Source organism: Vigna unguiculata, chromosome 8, assembly GCF_004118075.2.
Source record: "Vigna unguiculata cultivar IT97K-499-35 chromosome 8, ASM411807v1, whole genome shotgun sequence".
NCBI lineage: Eukaryota > Viridiplantae > Streptophyta > Magnoliopsida > Fabales > Fabaceae > Vigna > Vigna unguiculata.
This window is the reverse complement of record NC_040286.1, coordinates 36,729,808-36,757,417: the sequence shown is the minus strand read 5'-3', so window position 1 is coordinate 36,757,417 and position 27,610 is coordinate 36,729,808. Positions and strand designations below refer to the sequence as shown.

The window sequence follows — 27,610 nt, the reverse complement described above, 5'->3', positions numbered from 1 at the left end:
GTGTTATATTAAAAATAATTATCTTAATTTATTGGGATTCCCATGTTAATTCTTATCCAAACAATATTTGAATGATAAATCAGAATATTCAAGTAAGGAGTAAATTTGATAACAATCTCTATTAATTATAATAGAAAATATCACTTAAATTGGCATGATAGCCTCACAGGTTTTCTAAAGAGAAACCAAAGAGTAAAAGAATGAACACTCACTCAATTAAAACTTCTCAATCTTATTTGGGTTAATTGTTAAATGTTTTATTGAGGTGAAGGTTTATTCCCAAAGTAATTGATTGAATTTTTGTGATTAATGAATCAGTTGAAGCATTATGTGCAGCACTCATTCACATCAATCCAAAACCACATGCCATTTGTCAAAATTGAATTTTTGATAATCACACCACAACGAATAAAATTGAAGAAAACAAATAATTAATTAATCGAATCTGTGCACTGCTATTTTTTGTGTGGTCAACACTATCGCAAGAAGATAACAAATCTGTCACTTATGTTTCTTCTGTTTTCACTTTTTTTCTCACATGATGTCTGAACATCATCTATATCATTACCGTTATATTTTAATAATGAGTTGATATGTTTTATATGTATTCAAATTTAAGTGTTCAGAAAAATTGTAAAGGATAATACATGTTAATATGAGTCTGATGATAATGGTATAAATATATTTAGAACTAAATTTAAATTTAATTTATTTTCGTAAAATTTATTTAAGAAGATGAAATTTGTGTTGGGCTATACGGGTCATAATACATTGTGCATGAAACTATTGTTCAAAAGGTAATTTTTTACATTTAAGAGCATAAGCACATGTGACATATATATCCCTTTAAGATCACAAAATACAGACATGACTTCTGTCGGCAAACATGAAATTTTTGTAAAATCAAGAGAAGTATAACTTTTTATCCCAAACATCAATTCTTCCAAAGTTATACATTTATAAAAAAAATGCTTTTAAATATAATTTTACTTTTTCTGGTACCTTCACCAAATAAAAAAGATGCATACAAAAATAGCTATTTACGATTCAAGACATAACAGAGGAGGAAGATGCATCTTGTATTAACTCAAAAGTTTTCATCCTAGAGAAAGAAGAAGATTAATCCTTCAATATATATCGGGAAACATAAATAAAATCTTCAAATAATATTAATTATCATACTAAACAACATTATAATTCAATTACATTAATATAACAATTAGCCACACTTTAGCCACTTTTTGGAGACATATGAGACACATTCTTTGTCTCCTTTTGTGCTAGAACGAAATTAGCCTTGCACACACCATAGTTGGCTCTTTTGTCTCTCATTTTTGAAACCTTATTTGACCTAGTTTCTAGAAGCTAGGGTTAGGTTTTTGTAGAGACATCCTTAGGTATCTTTTATTTGCTTAGAGGCCCCTAAACTCTTCTATATAAGGGGTGCTCCTAAACATGTAAAAGGGTTGAAGATTTTGAAGTAAAAACACTCTTGTGTCTCAACCATTTGTGAGAGTTTCCTCCCTTGGGAGTGAAACTTTTAAGCCTTATCTTGCATAGCAAGTGGCGGCACACATCCACTCATCTTCAAGGTTGCCATGGCTTCTAGCCTAGCCTTGTAGTGGCGTGCTTCTCACATTTTTTACCATTTCTTTCCTTTCCATTTTATGTTTTCTTCTTCCTTTAATTGTTCTTGGTTTTCTATGGTTTATGTGCTTTCCATTTCCTTTTTGTTTGAATCAATCCATCATCTTCTTCTCTTGAGCTTTGTGAAAGGAACCTTCACATCTAGATAGCATGCTATCTTAATGTCCAGTGGGGATTTCACTTAGCTTTCTTAATCAACTCACACCATATTCAATAATCTTAAAAAGGAACAAGATAATCCTTCATCATTTGGTATCAGAGCCAGGTTATCTTGAATATGGTGTTTTTCATGTTCTAACGTTGTCTTGTTGTAGCTATCTTTGTATGGTTCAAATCCACTTCCATGACACACAAAAACAGTGCTGGCAGAAAACTTGACGATTTTAAAACATTAAACTGCACCAGCTCAGCAGTCAAAAAATTACGTTTTTGGTGTCAAAAGAAAGCTCTATGAGTCTAGTTTCCAGAAAAAAAAGAACCAACGCATTTGGAGTTCTGTGGAGAAAGTTATGATCAAATTAGTGAGCAAAGGTCAGATCTGCCAAGAATACGTGAATCAGCGTTTTCAGGTTTTGTTGTGGCAGTTTGGCTACGGTTTTTGCACCTCTTTAAGCTCCTAAATGTGGTTGGATAACATGTATTTTGATGCTTACTCTTTGAGCCTCAAATCCATGAGTTTAAATGCATGATAGCTACATGTTTGTGTCTTTGTGTATGTCATGTTGAGTCTTTAAATGTGCCTAACTTTTGCTTGAGTCATATGTCATATGTTAACTTGAAGTTTTCTTATTCTTATTTTTCCAAGTATTTGAATATTGCATTCACTTTATGTCTTGCTTGATGTATGCTCCATGAAATTGATTTTGGCCTAAAACTTGAGGAACTAAGTGTCCAAGCCACCTAAAACTCTTTCTCACCATTTTATGAAACTAGTTGTGGAAAGAAGAAAATTTTACACCAATTTTTGCCTAAAAACCGAGAGCAACCTTGCTCCTTGGTGAACTAAAAGTGTGTTTTTCACTAGGTGTTATGCTACTAGTTTTTCATACTTGAGAATTGGGTGATATTGGCTAATTAGTTCCATGCTTTAACTTGGTTATGATCTTTCTTGGTGTATGCATGATTTAAGACTTGAAGATGCTTGTCAAGTGCTTTCCATAGAGTCTTTAAAATGTGCTTTTCTTGTTTTAGTCTTGTTAAAAGTTTTGTCTCAAACTTTTCTTCTTTAGAGTTTAGCTTTCCTTGTTTTTGTGCTTTTCTTGCTTGTCACTAGGTGTTCTTTGTTTTGTCTTAGTAGTTTTCTTTTCTTGAAACTCTTGGGATGTTGTGGCCGAATCACTTGTATTGCATTTGAAAGGTTTTGAACAAGTTTTTAAAAGTGTTTGCTTCACTCTTTTGGTGGATTTTGAGTGCTAGCCTTACCTTGTTACTTTGGGAGAGTGATCTAAACACTTGGGTTACATTTTGGGTTGGATTTGGTCTCGGTTTTCATGTTGTCTAACCTCTAATCCATTTATTTTGTCTCGGATTTGAGTGTTTTTGTTGTAGGAATCATGGCAAGTTCATCAAATGCACCTACACCAAACAAAAACAATACATTGATGAGATTGCTTCGGGATTTGGAGTTGTCTAGGAAGGAGGCCTTTGAACAATTAAGAAAAGACAAGGAGCAAAGTGACCTAAGAATCCAAGAGCACATTCAAAGGCTTGAAGCTAAAGAGCAAGAAAGAGAGGCTAGGAAAAGAGGGCATTCTAGGCGCAACCCATCACAAGAGAAGCAAACTCCAAAGATTCCTAAGTTCTATGGAGGAAGTGATCCCAAAGTCTTCCTTGATTGGGAAGCTAAAGTTGATCAAATTTTCAATGAAAATCATGTAAAGGATCAAACACAAGTTGATCTAGTAGTTTTAGGATTTTTGGAGTATGCCAATACTTGGTGGCATAAAGTTTGTAAGAATTATGACCAAGGGCCACCCGCGGCTTCTTGGATGGACATTAAAACTCTTATGCGCGCTAGATTTGTTCCTCCCTCCTATAGGAAGGAACTTCTTTTGAAGCTCCAAAGGCTTCACCAAGGTTCTATGAGTGTGAGTGAGTACTTTAAAGAATTAGAGTCTCAAATGCGTATGGTTGAAATAAAAGAAACTAACAAAGAAAAAATAAAAAGATTTGTGAGTGGTCTTAGGAGAGACATACAAGATCAAGTAGAGTTGTATGACTACTCCACTCTTGAAAATGTTTTCACACTTGCCCTTGGGATTGAAATTCAATTGAAAAGAAAAAGAAGGGCAAGGAAGAGTTACTCACCCAACCACTACTTTAGTCACTCATGGAAGGGAAATGATAAAATGAAACATGATAAGTTCCCTTCTAACTCACTACAAAAAAACATGTAAATAACAACAGTTAATTTTGTATTTTGTGTCGTTTTTAACCGTCGTATTTTACTGGAACGACGATTTTCAAAAATGTCGTAATTCTTGCCGTCACAAAGTATAATATGACGATTTTAGATGAACCGCCGCAACAACCATCATTTTATACTATGTATACAATGACATTTTGAAGAGGTAAATAACGTCACTTATAACTAACGTAATATTTTTACTAAAATACAAATTTAATAAAAAAATAGTCTTAGAACTGACATTATTATCATTATATTATAACATTTTTAATTATCACTATTATAATTAATTCTCATATAAGTTATGTCATTATCAAGTGTTTTAATTTAATATTTAATTATTTATTATGTTTCAACAACATTTATCTTTTCATAATTCAATAAAATTAATTTTTGATGATAATTTTTGATGATAATTTTTGCTAAGGAGCAAGTAATTGACACATGAAGGCTCCATCTTAATCTGATGCTTTCTTCAAAAGGTAGTGGAAGTCCCTTGGAGTAACTTTCCGAAAGTTTAAAGTACAAAACAATGCTCATTCCTTCATCATCAGTTTCTCCTAAAAAAGTGTACCAAGATATAGTGGAACCTAAATTCTGCAAAACAAAAAGTATAAGAATATGCATCAACAATTTTATATATTGCTCTATTGTTGAAAATACAATATTAATGAAAGAGTTTAATGTAGTGAGGTGTACACTTTCAATTAAATCCACATAAGATGTACCCTTAGTTCAAGCTTAAGCTCCGCTGCATTCCTTAGTACCTCATTTATATGTATACAAGTTCTTAACCAAAATATTGAAACCATGTGAAAAAAGAAGAAGAAATGAAGCAATAAATAACAATAAATCTATACTTACAAAATAACAACCCTGTAAGATTGTTTATACTTGGAGGGATGAGAAATGTTCCAACCCATGGAAATACTTTGACTAGTCTTGGATTTTTTATTGGATTCAAAGAAACCTCCTAAAAGGTGTTACATTAAGCAAAATGACACTTTTACTAAATGGGGCTTACAAGCTGCAAAATACAATGTAACCAATCCTGTTAGTGAGTTGTCCACGAAATAGACTAGTATATGAAACATTTAAATAATGATTGTTCACGGCTTTCTTATTAGCAATCTAGCATATGAACCAAATTTTTGCAACAGAATAATTCAATGGTAGTGGCAATATTTTTAATGTCATGGTAGTATTGGTGTGACCTCATAACAACTCTAGATATTGGAGGATGACCAAATGGTGCATTTGCATAACAAAAGGGGCGCAAGAAATATCACAACAACAATAAACCAAATTGTGTCTCGGTAAAACAAACTAGACTCAAATAGCTAAAAATAAGGAATATTAACAAACAATTCATGTGTGGATGATCATAACTCGTTTCCTTCTTTCCTTCTTCATACTTCTTCAATTTACCACCTTTGCATCTTCTTCCAACCAAAATCTAATTTAGAAAAATAGAAGAAATATGTGATTATAAAGAAAGAAGAAGAAAAAAAAAACAAAACCCCACAAAAGAGGAAAAAAGAGATAGAGAGACGGGAACCTCCAAAATGTGGGCGCTCCTCGGCATTGGCTTTACAGGTGTGGGTGAGTTGCTTCTCTTCCAAAGGAGTCCTCCAAAGTCATGCTTCTCACGATCTCCATCACAATGCATCGCCCATCTATCTCACTCTATTCCTTTGATTCCAAATCACGTTTTGTAGTGATAATCTATGAAAACCCCAAATCAATTACCAAATTTTCAAGAGTAAAACCCTAAATGGTTTCCCACTTTTCTCAACACTGAAACCCTAAATATATTCTCGTTCCCAACCATTCTACTACAAAATAAAAAGGAAAGATGAAAACTACCTGCAATGCACGCTCAACAGAAAGGAAGGCGCAATGAAGCTAAACTTTGGAGATGAACATAGAAGTTGAATGATAGTGTTGGAGAGATTTCATATACCTAAAACTGGAAGAGCAATTGCGCTTGTGTGTGGACAAAGAAGAGGAAGGTGTGTGTCGCGTGGAGGAAGATAGGGCGACGACCTTAGTAACGAGCGACATTGTGTCTGCCTTGGTACTGGTGTACACTATGCGGGTTGAAGATGAAAATGGAAAAAACCTTTGAGTGTTCTCTATTGAAGAAGATGAAGGTAAATGAATCTAGGGTTTGGTTTGATTCAATGTTTAGTAGAAAGGGGAAAATGAAATTTTGGAACGAGAGTAAGAGTGAAGGGCTAAAAGATCGAAGTTTGGATTTAAAATTTAAGGGATAGTAAAAATTGTTTATAATATTTATTTAAAATATGACAATTAAAATCGTCGTATGTTGCATGTAAAATATGGCAGTTCAAAAGACGACATTTAAAATCGTCATATTTTATATGTAAAATATGACAGTTCAAAAATTATCCTATTATTATGTAAAAAGTGACGGTTTTAAATAACTGTCATATTAAAATCGTCACAATTTACACGATTTTTTGTAGTGACTCTCATCAAGAACCACAAAGTAAAAGTAAGTCACCAAGTGATCACATTCACCATTCCACTTCTCCAAGATCAAGTTCCATTAAATGTTTTAAATGTTTGGGTTATAATCACATTGCTTTAAATTGCCCAACCAAAAGGACCATGATCTTAAAGAAGAGTAATGATGTTGAAAGTGAACACTCATCTCCCCATTCTCTTTCAAAAGAATCTTCTTCCTCTAGTAAAACTAAATTTTTTGAGAAAGACCCTATGTTATTAAGGCGCATGATAGGTCAAGATCAAAGTGAGCTTGAGCCAACTCAAAGAGAAAACATTTTTCAATCTAGATGCAAAATTAACAAATGGGTTTGCTCTCTAATTATTGATGGAGGAAGTAGTACCAATGTAGCTAGCACAAGGTTGGTGGAAAAGCTTAGCTTAGAGACCATTCCTCATGCTAAGCCCTACAAGCTTGCTTGGATAAGTAAAGAGGGAGAAATAGATGTCAATAAACAAGTCCTAATTAACTTCTCTATAGGAAGCTACAAAGATGAGGTGCTATGTGATGTTGTTCCCATGGAAGTCACACATATCTTACTAGGTAGGCCATGGCAATTTGATAAACAAACTTTACATGATGGCCATACCAACCAATACATTTTCTTCAAAAATGGGAAAAAGACAACTTTACTACCTCTATCACCTCAAGAAGTTAATAAGGATAGAAATAAAATAAGAAAAGATAAAGAAGAAAAAGAAAAGGGGCAAGCTTTCACCAAGGTGTTACTTGCCTACAAAAAAATTCTTCCAAAGCAAGATGTGCATCACTCTTCCTTCTCTTTCCAAGCCAAAAAGGAAGGCCCAAAGCATAAGCAAGAGAGGAAGAGTAGTCTAGAAAATAAAGATGGCCTAACCAAAGCTAGGGGTAATACCCTTAGAAAGGATGGAACAAAAGCTCATAAAAGGGAGGCGCAAATCCTCCCCCAAATCAAGTCAAGTTCCATCCACAAAGGCTTAAAGAATTTGTGGTCAAATTCTCTCCAAGAAGGGGAGGATGATGAAGGATTAACCCCAACCAAGGATGGAGGCACATGCTTAAGAAGACTAAGCATGTTTAGAAAGGAAGTTCACTAATCCTTCATCCCTTTCATTTGTGTTTGTTATTTTTTATTCCCTAAGTTGACTTAGTTGAATCAACTTTAGTTGACTTGTTGACCTATGACTAGGTTTGACTTGTTGACTATAGTTGACTTGACTTAAGCCAACATGCTAATCTATGTTTATTTACTTTGTAGGTTAATTAGGAGTAAGAAAGCAATGCTAGGTGGCGCATGGTGATTGGGGAGCATAAATGATGTGGAGGAGAGAGTAAAACAAAGGCATAAAGCATAAAGAAAAAGGCATAAAGAGAGTGTACCTATGTACCTTTGGTCTCCTTTGAATTTAGCACACTTTAGCCACTTTTTGGAGACATATGAGACACATTCTTTGTCTCCTTTTGTGCTAGAACGAAATTAGCCTTGCACACACCATAGTTGGCTCTTTTGTCTCTCATTTTTGAAACCTTATTTGACCTAGTTTCTAGAAGCTAGGGTTAGGTTTTTGTAGAGACATCCTTAGGTATCTTTTATTTGCTTAGAGGCCCCTAAACTCTTCTATATAAGGGGTGCTCCTAAACATGTAAAAGGGTTGAAGATTTTGAAGTAAAAACACTCTTGTGTCTCAACCATTTGTGAGAGTTTCCTCCCTTGGGAGTGAAACTTTTAAGCCTTATCTTGCATAGCAAGTGGTGGCACACATCCACTCATCTTCAAGGTTGCCATGGCTTCTAGCCTAGCCTTGTAGTGGCGTGCTTCTCACATTTTTTACCATTTCTTTCCTTTCCATTTTATGTTTTCTTCTTCCTTTAATTGTTCTTGGTTTTCTATGGTTTATGTACTTTCCATTTCCTTTTTGTTTGAATCAATCCATCATCTTCTTCTCTTGAGCTTTGTGAAAGGAACCTTCACATCTAGATAGTGCTATCTTAATGTCCAGTGGGGATTTCACTTAGCTTTCTTAATCAACTCACACCATATTCAATAATCTTAAAAAGGAACAAGATAATCCTTCATCAATCACCCATCAAATAAACCATCATCAATTGCACTGGCTCAAGAAAATATATTAAATACTCTACGAATATGATCACTTCAAGCTTATTATAAATTGAATCATTTAAACTATTTCAAGCATTGAGTTGTTAATCGAAACCGATAACAATATAATAGTGGATAGTTAAATAATAACCTTACAAGTGGGTGGATGGTCATGATAAGGTATACACAATCAAATTGGCATGTACAAAGATGCAAAATAGTTTAATTGGAGAACAGTCAGTAGTCTTCGAGAGTACATGGCGAGTTAAAGGTACTCCATCTCCACTTCATTTAGCATAGCGTGTCATGTCAAATGGTATACATGACTACGTAGATTAGAAAGTACTTGTTTGGCTTGAAGCATGTAAGGAATGTGTGGAGGGGAGGACTGATTTTAATACCTATAGTCCAGGTTTTCTATTTTGTTTGCAGGTGTGGTTACATATGAATGATGAATTGGAAGATGGAGGAAACAAAAGTTATTCACTATTACAATATGACCATAGAGATACTAGTGTGTCAGTGACCTTCTCTTCGTACGAGATACGGGACATATTGAATTATTGATTGAAGGATGTGGGAAGTCTGATTTTAAATATAATGCAAAATATATCGCTATTAGGGAACATAAGTGTGAAAAGTTTTGTGGTGTGTTAACACATTGGCCCTTGATGTGTGAATCATATAGTAGCATCTAGAGTTTTTTGATGTATTTTTCCTCTGTGATGTGTGTTGTTGATTATGTTCATTGGCTTGTGTGAGGTTTTCTGTTTTGATGAGGCTATGAAGCCAAGCTTTTGTTTCTACATGTACAAGTTGTACATCCTTCTTTATACAGCTTCACTTAATTGAGTTTTGAGTGTACAACACAACCAGGCTCAAGAAAACTTTAAACAGTTTCACTTAATTGAGTTTAACTACAAATGGATTATAATTTGGAAAGGGGTGTGGATGGCTATCATGTTGAGTATACGGAAACACAGGAAAACAATTTAGTGTTCAGGAATGCCAAATTCGATGCAGAAGAAATATTTAGCATAGCTCAATTGAGACCATGGGTATGGTTGAAGCATAAAAATACAAAAGTAAGCTTCTCTTTCTCATATTGGTGTTTATGTCCTTTACATTGTACTCTGTCATAGTCATGCACAGTTATACATAACTACGTAGATTAGAAAGTATTTGCATGGCTTGAAGCATGTAAGGAATGTGTGAAGGGGAGGATTGATTTTAATACCTATAGTCCAGGTTTTCTATTTTGTTTGCAGGTGTGGTTACATATGAATGATGAATAGGAAGATGGAGGAAACAAAAATTATTCACTATTACAATAAGACCACAAAGATACCAGTGTGCCAGTGACCTTCTCTTCCTACGAGATACGGGACATATTGAAATATTGATTAAAGGATGTGGGAGGTCTGATTTTGAATATAATGCAAAATATATTGCTATTAGGAAACATAGGTGTGAAGAGTTTTATGGTGTGTTAACACATTGGCCCTCGATGTGTGAATCATATAGTAACACCTAGAGTTGTCTAATGTATTTTGCCTTTGTGATGTATGGTGCTGATTATGTTCATTGGCTAGTGTGAGGTTTTCTGTTTTGATGAGGCTATGAAGCCAAGCTTTTGTTTCTACATGTACAAGTTGTACATCCTTATGTATATGAATTAGAGCACCCCTGAAGTGTTTTCTTTAATTATTTTATTCTTTGCTGATAAAAAAAACCTTACAAGTATTTTTAGTGCGTAATAATATTAAATGTTTTCTTTCTATATTTTTTTTATTTGAGGGTTAAGTATGTTTTTAATCCATGAACTTTGATGCAGGATTGGAACTAGTCTCTCCAAATTTGGATACATTTTGGTCCCAAAACATTTTGGTCCCAAATGAATATAGTCCTTTTAACCAAATTTCGTTCAAGTTTTCATAATAACTCTTATTTGTTAATTCTTGAGGTGTAATTTTTAAATCATGAGTTTCATATGATTTTTCATATTTTATTTACATTTTATTTAATTTGTTTTAATGAAATTTTTATGTGAATATGAGATCAAAGTTTAATGTTGTCCAATTTAAAAACTCAATTCTTAAAACTAACTAATAAAATTAATGTTGTCCAATTTATATATAAATATATATTTATATTTATATATAAAGAGATTCTCGTCTTTTACTTACACAATTAATGGTTTTATTTTACTTTCTATATGTTTATAATATAATGATTGTTGACTTCTATGTTTAGATTTATTAAATAAAACTGTTATTTTTTTATTATATTTGTAAAGGTATATATATTTAACTTTTTTAACGAATAAAAATTTATTTTACATATCAACTTATTTAATTTACAAATATTAATAATTTGTATTATAATATAAATATTTGAAAATAAATATACACATGTGTGACAGTACTGTATTTCCTGCTGTATCAATTTTTTTTTTTTAAGAATATGAGATATTTAACCACGAGCTAAATATATTATATAAAAATAAATGTCTACAAATAGTTAGATAATGATCCAATAGGTAACTTAATATGCACAAGTGGTGTATGAGTAATAATATAAAAGAAATGCTGTAAAATTAATCTAAAAGATCAATTCAATCTACAATAATTGACATGATTTTATCTGGTGAGATAATCGAAACCAAATTGAATTTAAAAACTCTGACATGTGAACTTGTCTCCTATAAGATTGGTTTTTACGTCAAAAGCAAAATTGAGTGAAGATCAAAGATAAAAGATCTTCAAAATATATTCAATCTTGAACGGTAGAGTCACGCAAATTGTTAATAAGTGGACTTAAAGCGTAATTCAATCCCATAAAATTGAATTTTAAGGTGAGGTTTGCATCCTATTTATATAGTATGAAATTGTCTTATGTGTAGTAGATGTTGGATTTTCAACACACCCCCTCATGTCGAGGTATGACATCTCGTGTGTAGGTCTAGAAATGGGTGATCCGTTAGCGGTATCATAGGAGATGGAACAGGATGTCCAAGAAAGTTCGCTATGATAGGTTTTAACATGGTTCTGATATCATGTTAAGTAGTGGACTTAAAGCCTAATTCAACCTCATAAAATCGATTTGTAATGTGAGGTTTGTACCCTACTTGTATAGTATAAAATTATCTTATCTTTAGTTGATCTGAAACTTACAACACAAATTAAGAACGAATAAAGAAGTCTAAAAATATCTTTATAGCTTACTCAAAACAAATATTTAGAATGTCAATTTTGCATCCATCGAGGAATAGAGGGAAGAAATAAGATGGATTGAGCAAAATTGACATTCCAAACATTTGTTTTAAGCAAGCAATGGAGATATTTTGAATTTCTCTAACCTCAATCTGCATGACTCATATATGAAGATCCTATACTTTTTGAGGATTTTTTAGATAATTTCTATGTTTCAATTTTAGTTCAGAGTTTTGGGATGACCTATATGATGGACATTTGGTTGATTCCATCATTATTTATGTTACTCATACTCACAATCCTTGTTTTGTAAGTAACCTTCCTAAACTCTTTCTATGTAAAGCTCTCACTTTTCTCAAACTTTGTTAAATTACTGTACCACAGCTACAAGATTAGAAAAAAAAGAACATATAATTATATCAAATAATACAATTAAGTAACCTATTCTCCTATAACTGGATTAAAATTCAAATATACTAAAAAATTAATTTTATTAATAATAAACTCATATAAAAACAACTCTCTTTAAAAAGATTATTATAAAAACAAGTTCAAATTGTAAAGAGGGCAAGTTTGCTCTATTAAATTTAATATAAGGACCGATAATTTTGTATGATGATATAAGCAAGGGATGCTATTTTACGAGGATGAATAAATTTAAATTACATTTAGGTCTAAATAGATTAATGATTTATCTATTAATATAGTAGAGCATTTGTGGGGTGCTTTAACCCTTTTACAAAAAATAATCCTATACATAAAGGATGCAAAAAAGCTAACATTATGAGTTTCAACAAAAAAGAACGCAAAGACAACGTCTTTGTCCAACCTGGACACAATATAATAAGTGCATAGACTAACATCACAACCACCTAAGGAATTTCAATCCATTGCGCACCCTAAATACAAAACATAACCACATACATCTTCAAAGTACAAAGATGACAGAGCTATATTATAAATAAATAAATGAGCTCAACACATCCAGAGATCATCACCACATCCATGATTCCTCTTAATACATTTAAAGGTGGCAACATGTAGTTTCACACTGTCCATGTAACCATACGTAGAATCCTCCAATCAAAATATGATATGGAGGAAACATGTGTTATAACCCACTTAGACTATTTAGTCTAGAGGTTTCTTTTGCTTTACGCAGAATATTTCATAGGGGAAGTCTTCAAAGGTGCAATGATTTACTGGACGCACAATACTTTGCTGTTTACTGATCAGGAAGCTCTCAAATAGATCATGAACGTATTGAATCTAGCACTGGACTAAAGGAATGAATCCAATATTTGTCAATGTGTACCAACTTGAATAAGTTCCTATGAGTGGATATTCTTAAGATGGTACTTTTTAGTTGTACTTTGAATATGTAGGTCCTCTATTTGCCTTTGATCTTTTTGCTACACACATCTATTAGGTTGTTTTGTTTATCTAAGAACCTCAATGTAAAATCAGGATCTGTATAAGGGTTGAGGCACCCCTAAAGTGTCTCTGTATATATATTAATATTCTTTGCTGATAAAAAAAAAAAATTTAACCATGCTTCGTCCGTTGTATATCCAAAGCATAACCTGACCACCTAAACACTTGAGACAAACAAAGTTACCAATTCACACAAATTTTATGCACAAAGGAGGACAAAAACATCAAACACTACAAGAGAAATTGACAAAATCAATTTTACGTTTAAAGTTTAAGGTTTAAGATTTATGGTTTGGGCCAGCATACGAATTTTGTAGTAGTGAACTCATTTGATTATGGTTAGTTGATTACTAAAGTTTTTTATTCTCATCTCAAAATCTCATTTTTAAAAAATAATAAAATATAAGGTGAGTGCAGTTAATTTTGGTAAACTTATGAAGTTCCCTGTGATTTTGAGCTGATATATTAAGTGTTATATAAAAAATAATTATCTTAATTTATTGGGATTCCCATGTTAATTCTTATCCAAACAATATTTGAACAAAAAATTGTGAAAGCATCTAATTTAAATGATAAATCAGAATTCAAATAAGGAGTAAATTTGATAACAATCTCTATTAATTATAATAGAAAATATCACTTAAATTGGCATGATAGGCTCACAGGTTTTCTAAAGAGAAAGCAAAGAGTAAAAGAATGAACACTCACTTAATTTTAAATTTCTCAATCTTATTTGGTTTAATTGTTAAATGTTTTATTGAGGTGAAGGTTTAGTCCCAAAGTAATTGATTGAATTTTTGTGATTAATGAATCAATTGAAGCATTATGTGCAGCACTCATTCACATCAATCGAAAACCACATGACATTTATCAAAATTGAATTTTTGATAATCACACCACAACGAATAAAATTGAAGAAAACAAATAATTAATTAATCGAATCTATTAGGTTCTGGGACATAAAGAATTCTCGACCCATTTTCAATTCTAACTAGTTTTCTATTTATTTATTTTCATTTTATCAATGTATTTTTAAGACATTTGTTTCTTTTTCCTCTCTGGTTCTGAAAATGGTATTACGGTTTGTTTTGATTTTATTCTATTATTATATATTATATATTCTCCTCCTTTTCTTGGCCTATTACATTATTTATTTATTCAAATAAGAAATGAAGAATATAGTTAACAGTTAAATAATAAATTTAAAAAATAATTTAAAATATATGAGTAAGGTTATTATGAGTGATAAAGAGGGTGGCACATAGTTTAAGGAAGAGTCTGATACTGTAAATTTGCATGCGTTTTGTTTGGGCGTTGTGTATGCATTCTTATTTGTTGTGTCATAAATAACTGTCACAAAATACTACGATTGGTCTCTAAAATTTGCATGCGTTTTGTTTGGTTCTTGGTCTGAATCATTCAACCTAATTTCTAATAAATACTCTCACAAAATCCAAAGACATGCAATTTTTTGTGTGGTCAACACTGTCGCAAAAAGATAACAAATCTGTCACTTATGTTTCTTCTGTTTTCATTTCTTTTTCTCACATGATGTCTGAACGTTAATCCATTCCGTTATATTTTAAAAATAAGTTGATATATTTTATATGTTATTCAAATTTGAAAGTGTTCAGAAAAATTGTAAAGGATAAAATAGTGCTATAAAAACATGTATTCGAGAAGACTTAGGGTACAGAAAGAAGAGAGGTGGCAAAAATGAACAGAGAAAAAATCTGTGGGAGAAACTCTTCAAACTCAAAGAGAGAAGAGAGTGAAAAAAAGTTCAGAGATGGAGAGAAGGAAGAAGATAGGTTTAGTATATTGCCTGATGAAATTATTCTACGCATACTTTCTTTTGTTGATGCAAAAATCGCAGTTCAAACATCAGTTTTAAACAAACGGTGTAGGAACCTTTGGGTTTCTCTGCCAGTTTTCAACTTCGATGACTCTTCATTCGAAGATGTTATGGTTTTTGAGGATTTTATAGATAATTTTTTTTATGGCAGAGATGCTTCCACCAATGTTTTTGATGTTAATTTAGAGTGTCACGATGAACTTGAAGATGGAGATTTGGTAGATTCAGTAATCGACCATGTTACTGATACACCATCCATCTTCAACAACATTGAAGCACTTAAAATCCTTGCTGAGTGTGTCGTGACCAACCTTCCCCAACTCTCTTTATGTAAATCTCTTACGTCTCTCAAACTATGTTACATAGTCACTGAGAACACAAATTTCAATCTTCCTTCTATCAAACACATTTACCTCCAAGATTGTAAATTTGAGTGTGGAGAGGAAAATTTTCTAAATCCTTTCGAAAACTGTGTTAATTTAAAAATTTTGTATTTTCATAGTTGTCAATACTATGGTGGAATTGAAACCCTCAAAATTTCTACTCCCCACCTTACAGATTTAAGTATTTCTAATTTTAGAGTCGATGAAAAATTTAACCCTGACTTTAAAATTGAGCTTTACACACCAGAGCTTAAATATTTTAAATATTTTGACTCTAATCTATATTGTTTTTCTACAAAAATTTATCTTTCCTCGGTCAAGAAAATACATGTTAATGTATGTTCCTTGACTAAGGATATTAAATCATTATTTCATCTGATTGAATTGTTTGAAATAATGCAAACAGCCAGACATGTATCTTTGTCGCGTAACATCATCAAAGTAAGTAATTTGACAATACAAGTTATGATGTTTTTTAGATAATTGTTATATATAATGTAGTTTCGTAATTTATTACTGATGTTGTTTAATATTGATACTATTTGCAGGTTTTATCTAAGTTTTCTGATATACTAAAGGATGAACAATGTTCTCCTTTTAGTAGAATGAAAACTTTTGAGATAATACAGGATCATTCTTCTTCTTATGTGATGCCTCGGAATGTAAAAAACTACTTTTTTGGTGCACCTTCTTGATTTGGTGAAGGTATGAGAAAAATTAAATTTATATTAAAAATATTTTTTATAAATGTATGTATAACCACACGTTATTTCTTTTTTTCTGAATGTCATAGTATTTATTATTTTTTTCTGTTACAGGTGAAAAATGATAAAAGAAATCTCATCGAAGATGTGTTTTCGTGAAGAACTTTGGAAGAATCGTGTCCTGGGACAAAAAGTTGTACCTCTCTGAATTTTACAGAGAATTGATGTTTGGCAACGGAATAGGAGTCCCGTTAGTAGTTATGATTATTCTTTAAAGGGATATATCAGATGTGCTTTTAAATTTCAAAATTTATATCTTTTGAATATGTTTCTCAATAATATATATCAATTTTGTTTTATCACTCAGATTATGTTTTATCAATTTTGTTTAGTTTGCTATTTTATACAATTTTACCTATAGTTCTGAGTTTTTTTTAATTATTTTATAAACTTATACATTAAAAAATAATAATGTAAAAGTTTAAAACTTCAGATATTGAAGTTTAAAACTTCACAGATCCTAAATTCTAACAAAACTTCACGGAATTAAGTTTGTTGGTATAATAAATACACTATTTGCATGTATAATAAATTAAATAACATAAAAATGAAAAAAAGAAAGAAGAAATACAGTAAATAGGTCAACGTGCAGATTTGGATTTTGTGACAGTATTTATTATCACACAGCCAAACAAATTGCATGCAAATTCATATCATCAGACTCTTCCTTATAACGTCTGTCACTGTCTTTATCATAGTATTTGTTATAATTTAATAATTTAATTACAATGCTGTTTCATGTTATGATATATTAATAGACAGATATATAGCTCAATAAACACCGGAATTACAATTTATTTATTCTATTATTATATATTATATATTCTTCTCCTTTTCTTGGCCTATTATATTATTTATTTATTCAAGTAAGGAATGAAGAATATAGTTAACAGTTAAATAATAAATATAAAAAATAATTTCAACATAAATGAGTAAGGTTATTGTCAGTCATAAATACTGTCACAAAATACTACGATTGAGTCTCTGATATTTGCATGCGTTTTGTTTGGCTGTTGTATGAATCATCAACCTAAATCCAATTTTTTGTGTGGTCAGTCGCAAAAAGATAACAAATTTGTCACTTGTGTTTTCATTTTTTTCTCGCATGATGTCTGAACATTAATCATTTCCGTTATATTTTAAATATAAAGTTGATATATTTTATATGTTATTCAAATTTAAAAATGTTTAGAAAAATTGTAAAGGATAAGTTAATACATGTTAATATGAGTTTGATAACACCTCTGCAAGCTTATCTATTTTCTGTATTTCTACAAGATTCAAAATAATCTATCAGGTTTTTTCTCAAAGTGTTTACTTTATTTTTCTTTTATGTTATTTAATTTATATAATTGCAAAGTACAAATTATGTTGAAGATTAATATTTATCACTATTTGTTGATATCGAATATTAATCATCAATTAGATGTACTGAAGAAAAAATCTGTCTCATCAGATAATATTAATGTATTAAAAGTAACATTTGACTTATCTTACAAATGATTATTTAATTTAATTTCTTAAAATTTATTTAAGAAGATGAAATTTGTGTTGGGCTACAGGGGTCATACTACATTGTACATGAAACTTTTGTTCAAAAGGTAATTTTTTACATTAAGAACATAAGCACATGATCACAAAATAAAGACATGAATTCTGTGGGCAAACATGAAATTTTTGTAAAATCAAGAGATGTATAACTTTTTATCCCAGACACAGTTCTCCAAAGTTCTTCACAAAAAGATATATTCAATGTGATTTTTTTGTCATTTTGCACTTGTAAAAAAAAAATACTATGACATTCTGAAAAAAAAAAAGGTGTGTTTATACATTTATAAAAAAAAATGCTTTTAAATATAATTTTATTTTTTCTGGTACCTTCACCAAATCAAAAAGATGCATAAAAAATAGTTTTTTACGTTTCTAAGACATATCAGAGGAGGAAGATGCATCTTGTATTAACTCAAAAATTTTCATCCTAAAGAAAGGAGAAGATTAATCCTTCGATATATCAGGAAACATACATAAAATCTACAAATAATATTAATTATCATATCAAACAACATTGTAATTCAATTACGAAACTACGTCACTATAAGATTGAGCTTTGCACACCGAAGTTTAAATATTTTAAATATTTTGACTCTGATCTATATTGTTTTTCTATGGAGATTGATCTTTTCTTGGTAAAAAAATATACATTATTGCTTAGCTGAGGATACTGATTCATTATTTCATCTAATTGAATTATTTGAAATAATGCAAACAGCAAGACATGTATCTTTGTCATGTAATATCATCAAAGTAAGTATTTTAATAATATAAATTATGATATTTTAGTTAACTGTGATATTAATGTAGTTTCTTAATTTAATTACAATTTTATTTGATATGATAATTGATACTATTTACAGGTTTTATCTACATTTTCTGATATACTGAAGGATGAACGATCTTCTCCTTTTAGTAGAATGAAAATTTTTGTTATAATACAAGATGAATCTTCTTCCTATGTATGCCTTGAAACGTAAAGAACTATTTTTTTTTTGTGCACCTTCTTGATTTGGCGAAGGTATGAGAAAAAATAAATTTATATTAAAAGTATTTTTATAAATGTATGTATAACCACACGTTATTTTTTTTTTTTTTTCTGAATGTCATAGTATTTTTTATTTTCAGAAATCTCATTGAAGATGTGTTTTCGTAATTTTGGTGAAGAACTTTGGAAGAATCGTATTGTGGGATAAAAAATTGTACCCCTCTGAATTTTACAGAGAATTCATGTTTGGCAACGCAATAGGAGTCCAGTTGGTAGTGATGATTATTCTTTATGTTGTGATTTTAAAGGATATATCAGATGTGCTTCTGCTCTTAAATTTCAAAATTTATATCTTTTGAATATGTTTCTCAATAATATATATCAATTTTGTTTTATCACTCACATTATGTTTTATATATTTTGTTTAGTTTTCTATTTTATACAATTTTACCTATAGTTTTATTTTCTATTATGAGATATTATTAACTAAAACTTATTCTGAGTTTTTTTTAATTATGTTATAAACTTTTACATTAAAAAATAATAATTTAAAAGTTTAAAACTTCACATATTGAAGTTTAAAACGTCACAGATCCTAAATTCTAACAAAACTTCATATAGAAGTTTAAAACTTCACAGATTGAAGTTTGTTGGTGTAATAAATACACTATTTGCATGTATAATAAATTAAATAACATAAAAATGAAAAAAAAGAGAGTAAAATTTGGGAAAAGAAAACGTCGATGGTGGAGTATTTTGTGACTGTAATAAAGAAAAAATAGTAAAATAAAAAACTAATTACAAGCTTTAAAGACTCCATTGATACTAATTAATATGTTATAACAACATACAATAATCATAATGACATGAATAGAAAACTCACCGGGTTAGAACCATTTCTTGGATTTTTCCGTTATATTTTAAATATAAAGTTGATATATTTTATATGCTATTCAAATTTAAAAATGTTCAGAAAAATTGTAAAGGATAAGTTAATACATGTTAATATGAGTTTGATAACAACTCTGCAAGCTTATCAATTTTCTGTATTTCTACAAGATTCAAAATAATCAATCAATTTTTTTTTCCTAAAGTGTTTACTTTATTTTTATTTTATGTTTTTTAATTTATATAATTGCAACGTATAAATGTTATGTTGAAGATTAATATTTATCATTATTTGTAGATATCGAATATTAATCATCAATTATTTGTACATATTTATCATTATTTGTAGATATCGAATATTAATGTATTAAATGTAACATTTGACTTATCTTACAAATGATTATTTTAAGAAAAATAAAAAAATTTGCCCATTGGATAGTTGATTTTGTAATTGGGCCATCTGAGTTACATGCTAATGGTATAAATATATTTAGAACTAAATTTAAATTTAATTTATTTTCGTAAAATATATTTAAGAAGATGAAATTTGTGTAGGGCTATAGGGGTCATAATACATTGTACATGAAAGTATTGTTCCAAAGGTAATTTTTTACATTAAGAGCATAAGCACATGTGACATATATATCCCTTTAAGATCACAAAATAAAGACATGAATTCTGTCGGCAAACATGAAATTTTTGTAAAATCAAGAAATGTATAACTTTTTATCCCAGACACAATTCTCCAAAGTTCTTCACAAAAACATATATTCAATGTGATTGTTTTTGCCATTTTGCACTTGTAAAAAGAAAATACTATGACATTTTGAAAAAAATAAAGGTGGGTTGATACATTTATAAAAAAAATGCTTTTAAATATAACTTTATATCTCTGGTACCTTCACCAAATCAAAAAGATGCATAAAAAATAGTTTTTTACGTTTCAAGACATAACAGAGGAGGAAGATGCATCTTGTATTAACTCAAAAATTTTCATCCTAAAGAAAGGAGAAGATTAATCCTTCGATATATCAGGAAACATACATGAAATCTACAAATAATATTAATTATCATACCAAACAACATTGTAATTCAATTACGAAACTACATCAATATAACAATTAACTAAAACATAATAATTTGTATTATTAAAATACTTTGATGACGTTAAATGATAAAGATACAATTTTTTCTCTTTTTGTATTATTTCAAACAATTCAATCAAATGAGAAGAATGAATCAATATCCTCACTCAAGCATATATTTTCTTCACCACAGAAAGATTAATCTCTGTGGAAAAACATAGATTAGATTCAAAATATTTAAAATATGTAAGTCTTGCTGTATAAAGGTCAATTTCATAATCAGGGTTAAATTTCTCATCCAATCTAAAACTAGATATAATTAAGTTTGTAAGGTGAAAATGAGAGATTTTGAAGGTTTCAATTCTACAAGAATACAATGAAAATATACAAATTTCAAATTGACACAATCCTCAAATGGATCAAGAAAATCTTCCATTCCACATTCAAATCCACAATCCGAAGGTACAGGTGTTGAAGAAAATAAAAATCGAAATTTTTAATCTCAATAGATATGTAACCAAGATCGAGAGAAGTAAGAGATTTATGCAAAAATTTCTTTATGTAAATCTCTCACCTCTCTCAAACTTTGTTACATAGCCGCTGAGACCACAAATTTCGATTTTCATTCTCTTAAACACATGTATCTCAAGATTGTCGATTTGAGTGTGGAGAGGAAAATTTTCTTAATCCTTTCGAGGACTGTGTCAATTTGAAAACTTAATATTTTCATGGTTGTCAGTACTATGGTGGAATTGGAACCCTAAAAATCTCTACAATCCAACTTAGAGGCTTAAGTATTTCTAGTTTTAGAGTCGATGAAAAATTTAACCGTAATTGTAAAATTGAGCTTTGTAAACCAAAGCTTAAATATTTTAAATATTCTGATTTTAATCTATATTGTTCTTTTGCGGAGATCAATCTTTCCCTGGTCAAGAAAATACATGTATCGGATTGATTGAGGATATTGATTCATTATTTCATCTGATTGAATTATTTTAAATAATGCAAACAGCAAGACATGTATCTTTGTCGTGTAAGGTCATCAATGTAAGTAGTTTGATAATACAAGTTATGATGTTTTTTATATAATTGTTATATTAATGTAGTTTCGTAATTTATTATTGATGTTGTTTAATATGATAATTGTACTATATGCAGGTTTTATCTATGTTTTCTGATATACTAAAGGATGAACAATCTTCTCCTTTCAGTAGAATGAAAATTTTTGAGATAATACAAGATGACTCTTCTTCCTATGTGATGCTCGGTACGTAAAGAACTACTTTTTTGGTGCACCTTCTTGATTTGGTGAAGGCATGAGAAAAAATAAATTTATATTAAAAGTATCATTTATAAATGTATGCCAAACACTCAGATTATGTTTTATCAATTTTGTTTAGTTTGCTATTTTATAAAATGATGTTTTTTATTTTACCTATAGTTTTATTTTCTATTATAATAAATAATTAACTAAAACTTGTTCTTAGTTTTTCTTTCATTATGTTATAAACTTTTTTGCATTAAAAAATAACAATCCAAATAAATTGGTCAACTTTAATCTAAATCCTAAATTCTAACAAAACTTCATAGATTGAAGTTTAAAACTTCTCAGATCCTAAATTCTAACAAAACTTCATATAGAAGTTTAAAACTTCACAGATTGAAGAAGAACATAAGCACATGTGACATATATATATATATATATATATATATATATATATATATATATATATATATATATATATCCCTTTAATATCACAAAAAATAAAGACATGAATTCTTGTAAAATCAAGAAATGTATAACTTTTTATCCCAGACACAATTCTCCAAAGTTCTTCACAAAAATGATATATTCAATGTGATTGTTTTTGTCATTTTGCACTTGTAAAAAAAAATACTATGACATTCTGAAAAAAAAAGGTGTGTTTATACATTTATAAAAAAAATGCTTTTAAATATAATTTTATTTTCTGGTACCTTCACCAAATAAAAAAAATGCATAAAAAAATAGTTTTTTACGTTTCAAGACATAAAGAGGAGGAAGATGAATCTTATATTAACTCAAAAAGTTTTCATCCTAGAGAAAGCAGAAGATTAATCCTTCGATATATCAGAAAACATACATAAAATTTACAAATAATATTAATTATCATATCAAACAACATTGTAATTCAATTACGAAACTACATCAATATAACAATTAACTAAAACATAATAATTTGTATTATTAAAATATTTTGATGATGTTAGACGACAAAGATACAAATTTTACACTTTGTATTATTTCAAACAATTCAATTAGATGAGAAGAATGAATCAATATCCTCACTCAAGCAACATATATTAACATATATTTCCTTCACCACGAAAAGATTAATCTCCATGGAAAAACATATATTAGATTCAAAATATTTAAAATATTTAAGTTTTGGTGTACAAAGCTCAATTTCATATTCGAGGTTAAATTCCTTATCCACTTTAAAACTAAATATACTTAAGTCTGTAAGGTAAGAGGAGAGATTTTGAAGGTTTTAATTCCACAGAAAAACAATGAAAATATACAAATTTCAAATTGACACAATCTTCAAATAAATCAAGAAAATCTTTCATTTCACATTCAAATCGACAAACTCGAAGGTGGAGGTGTTGAAGAAAAAGAACATCGAAATTCGTAATCTCAGTAGATATGTAATTGAGAGAAGTAAGAGATTTATGGAATATATATATATATATATATATATATATATATATATATATATATTTCTTAATGTCGTAAAAAACATATTTTTATCATTTTTAATAATATAATAGACATTGTAAAAAAATTTAGAAGATAAAATTTAATAGAACGAAATTAAATACAAAATTTTAGAAAAAAAATTGATACAAGAACTAGAAATGTTTTCTTAACAGAACCACCTGAGAAATAGTACTATAAAAACATGTATTTGAGAAGACTTAGGGTACAGAGAGAAGAGAGGTCGCAAAAATGGACAGAGAAAAATTCTGTGGGAAGAAAACGAGAGAAGGGAGAGAAAAAAAGTTGAGAGATAGGGAGAAGGAAGAAGACAGGTTTACTGTATTTCTCAAATCTCTCAAAATTTGTTACATAGTCATAAGATTATAAATTTCGATTTTCCTTCTCTTTAACGCATCTACCTCCAAGATTGTCGATTTGAATGTAAAGAAAAAAGCTTTCTTATTCTTTCGAGGACCGCGTCAATTTGAAAACTTTATATTTTCATAGCTGTTGCTAATATTGTAAAATTGAAACTCTCAAAATCTCTACTCCCAACTTACAGACTTAAATATTTTTAGTTTTAGAGTTGATAAAAAAATTATTTCTGATTGTAAATTTGAGCTTTGAACACCAAAGCTTAAATATTTTAAATATTTCGACTCTGATCTATATTGTTTTTCTATGGAAATTGATCTTTCCTCAGTTAAGAAAATACATTGTTGTTTGATTGAGGATATGATTCATTATTTCATCTAATTAAATTATTTGAAACGATGCAAACAGCAACAAGAGATGTATCTTTGTTGTGTAATATCATCAAAGTAAGTATTTTAATAATACAAATTATGATGTTTTAGTTAACTGATATATTAATGTAGTTTCTTAATTTAATTACAATGTTATTTGATATGATTATTAATATTATTTACAGGTTTTATCTACATTTTCTGATATACTGAAGGATGAATAATCTTCTCCTTCTAGTAGAATGAAAACTTTTGGTATGATACAAGATAAATCTTCTTCCTCTGCAGGCCTCAGAACGTAAAGAACTACTTTTTTGGTGCACCTTTTTGATTTGGTGAAAGTTTGAGAAAAAATAGATTTATATTAAAAGTATTTTTTATAAATGTATGTATAATAACACGTTATTTTTTGTTCTGAATGTCATAGTATTTTTTTTTTTTGTTACAGGTGAAAAATGATAAAAGAAATCTCATGGAAGATGTGTTTTCGTGATTTTGGTGAAGAACTTTGGAAGAATGGTATCGTGGGATAAAAAGTTGTACCCCTCTGGATTTCACAGAGAATTCATGTTTGGCAACGGAATAGGAATCCCGTTGGTAGTGATGATTATTCTTTATGTTGTGATTTTAAAGGGATATATCAGATGTGCTTCTGCTCTTAAATTTCAAAATTTATCTTTTGAATAACATGTTTCTCAATAATATATATCCTTATCGTTTTTTTATGGCAAAAACAACTGTGCATAATGCACAGTTGTTGAAAGTGAGATCGTAAATTTACATCATAAATCTAGCTATTTTCAAATGTGATAATAAAAAAAAATATTAAAATAAAAAACTAGATACAAACTTTGAAAACTCCATTGATACTAATTAATATGTTATAACATACAACAATGATAATGAGATGAATAGAAAACTGACCCGGTTAGAACCATTTCTTGGATTTTTCTTGCTACCAGAACAGGTGATGGCAGTGATGGCAGCATTTTTAATATTCCTGTGTGAGTAAAATTCAATAATATATCTTAGTTGCTAAAATAAACTTTGTCATTGGAATAGTGTATATGACAAGATTTTCCACCACCCACCATTTCCGTGAAAGGATAATAAATTTTTTGATGCATGTGTATTGTTAAGGAAAAAAGAAAGCATTTTTATATAATACATATCAAATATGTAAGGAAAAACACTAATTTTATAATACAGTCACAAAACCAATTCAAGTAATGTTTATTAATAACTTTTGGACAATTTTTGTTTTATATATGAATCTCAACATTGTTAACATTTTTATTTGATAAAGGAAGTGACACACTTGTTTTTGTCAATCTTTTTCTTTGATTTTTTTTTTCTACATTCTCAATACCAGTAAGTAATATATATGTTTCTCAGCTTCAAATTACCAAACCAATTTTTTAATATTTTTACTTTTTATTATTTTTTATATGGTTAATATCACTAAATAATATAGTAATATGTTACCTGAAGAATAATCAACTAATTTAATAATAATCAATGAATAAAATTATTTTTTTCTGAATAATGGATTTTTTATTACTATGCGATCATGTTAATTTAATAATGTGGTAAAATATTAGTATATACATTGTAATATTTATTAATATTTAATATATAAATAAGAATGAGTTATTAGAAAAATAATATAATATTTCTTTTTCATATATAATTGTGAATTAACTTTAATATATGTTAGAATTATCAGATTCTAACAAGTTAACTGATCGTGACTAATTAACAAAATATTTTTTTCTTCCTTTAATCTTCTATTAGCAAAGAAAATATTTTTCTTCCTTTAATTTATTATGGTTTAAGTTTTATTATAAACTTAAAACTATATTTTCTAACGGATCATTCTTAAATAATAATAAATTTCGCAATTATTCAATTATACTCAATACTTTGAAATTAAAATATATATCACTTTTAAATTAATTATTACAAAATAATCTTGATCCAGAAAAAAAATAATTACTTTATCATAAAGTGTGTCTTACTAAGAAGTTGAGGTGTAATATTAATTATGGAAAAATTTCATTTCATTTGAGTTGAGTCAGTTCAACAAAAGTATCTATATAAGTCTATAATATATATATATATATATATATATATATATATATATATATATATATATATAAAATTTGATTTATCTATATTATTAATATCTTATTGATAATAATAATAATAATATGATGAAGAAAACTTTAACTTAAAATTATAAAGAATTGTTTTTATTTTTATAATTTTTATTATAATAGCAAACCTTTAATTTTAGTGAAGAACTTTTAACAAAATAGCTATGTTCAACGACAATATAAATATAATAAAAATTTATTATAAAATGAAATTAATTATACAGTAATTTAGTTTTGAACACCTGCATGTAGTGAGAAAACCTCCGATACACTTCTAAAACTTTTTTCTGTTTTATTTGTAGAGTAGATCAAGCCCAACTCCATCTAATTTTTTGAACTAGAAGAAAAAAAACTTTTAAAACAATTATGCTTTGACTTGACACAGTTGCTAAAAAAATCAATATCAGTGGCATTATTAGGAGAAATTTCAGAAAAATAAAATATAAAGAAAAAGTGAGCAGAAATACATATGTTAAATGAAATAACACAACCATCTGAGTTATATGATTAGAAAGTTTACCAAGTCGGATGAAGCTTCTGAGCTAATATCCTTCCGATCTCCGACGAACTCCGACAGAACCAGTTTATCAACAATATTTTCGACGTTTTCTTCTGCTTATGCTGCTTCAGCTTTCACACCTGTTTTCATAGTCATTAACAGAGACCATTAAACAAAAAAAACTCAAACTCACGGTTATATATACAAGTCTAAAAGCCACAAAAATAATGAAGTGTGAAATTAGTCTGAGCATGAAGTCACCTTGGGAGTGGAAGCAGCAAGATGAGAAGAGAAAGGTAGTAGTGACAACCACAAAGAAAAAGAGGGCGGAGTTGAAAGAATTCGGCGGCGGCGAAAGAGAGGGATGATTTTTAGGGTTAGGGTTACGAATGAGAAACATGCGCAGCTTGCAGCTTCTAGGTTAATGAGAGAACCAATTTATAGGAACTTATACTTGCGCCTTAACTCACTGAAGAGATAAGATGAGATTTTCCACCATTCTTCCCTTCACACGTAGGGATCAAAGATTAACTTTATCAGATACTGAAAAATTCAAGTTAAATATAAAAACCTCTGATAAATAATTTAAGTGATATTTATAAATGAGAAGGAAAAATTCAACTTATATTTATATTATATGCACTT

The 27,610-nt window shown here is 29.2% G+C and overlaps 1 long non-coding RNA gene across 2 annotated transcripts; it reads right to left on the bottom strand.

The window, feature by feature from the left end:
- Positions 1–12,591: 12,591 nt before the first annotated feature.
- LOC114195212 lies at positions 12,592–27,360 on the bottom strand. 2 transcript variants are annotated; one of them, XR_003606460.1, is made up of 4 exons: positions 27,227–27,360; positions 26,987–27,105; positions 25,235–25,310; positions 12,592–13,474 (listed from the first exon to the last, which is right to left on the bottom strand). It is a non-coding gene; the product is annotated as an uncharacterized LOC114195212 (long non-coding RNA). The 2 variants fall into 2 exon arrangements; XR_003606459.1 differs by having other exon boundaries at positions 12,592–13,467.
- Between the last annotated feature and the right edge of the window lie 250 nt (positions 27,361–27,610).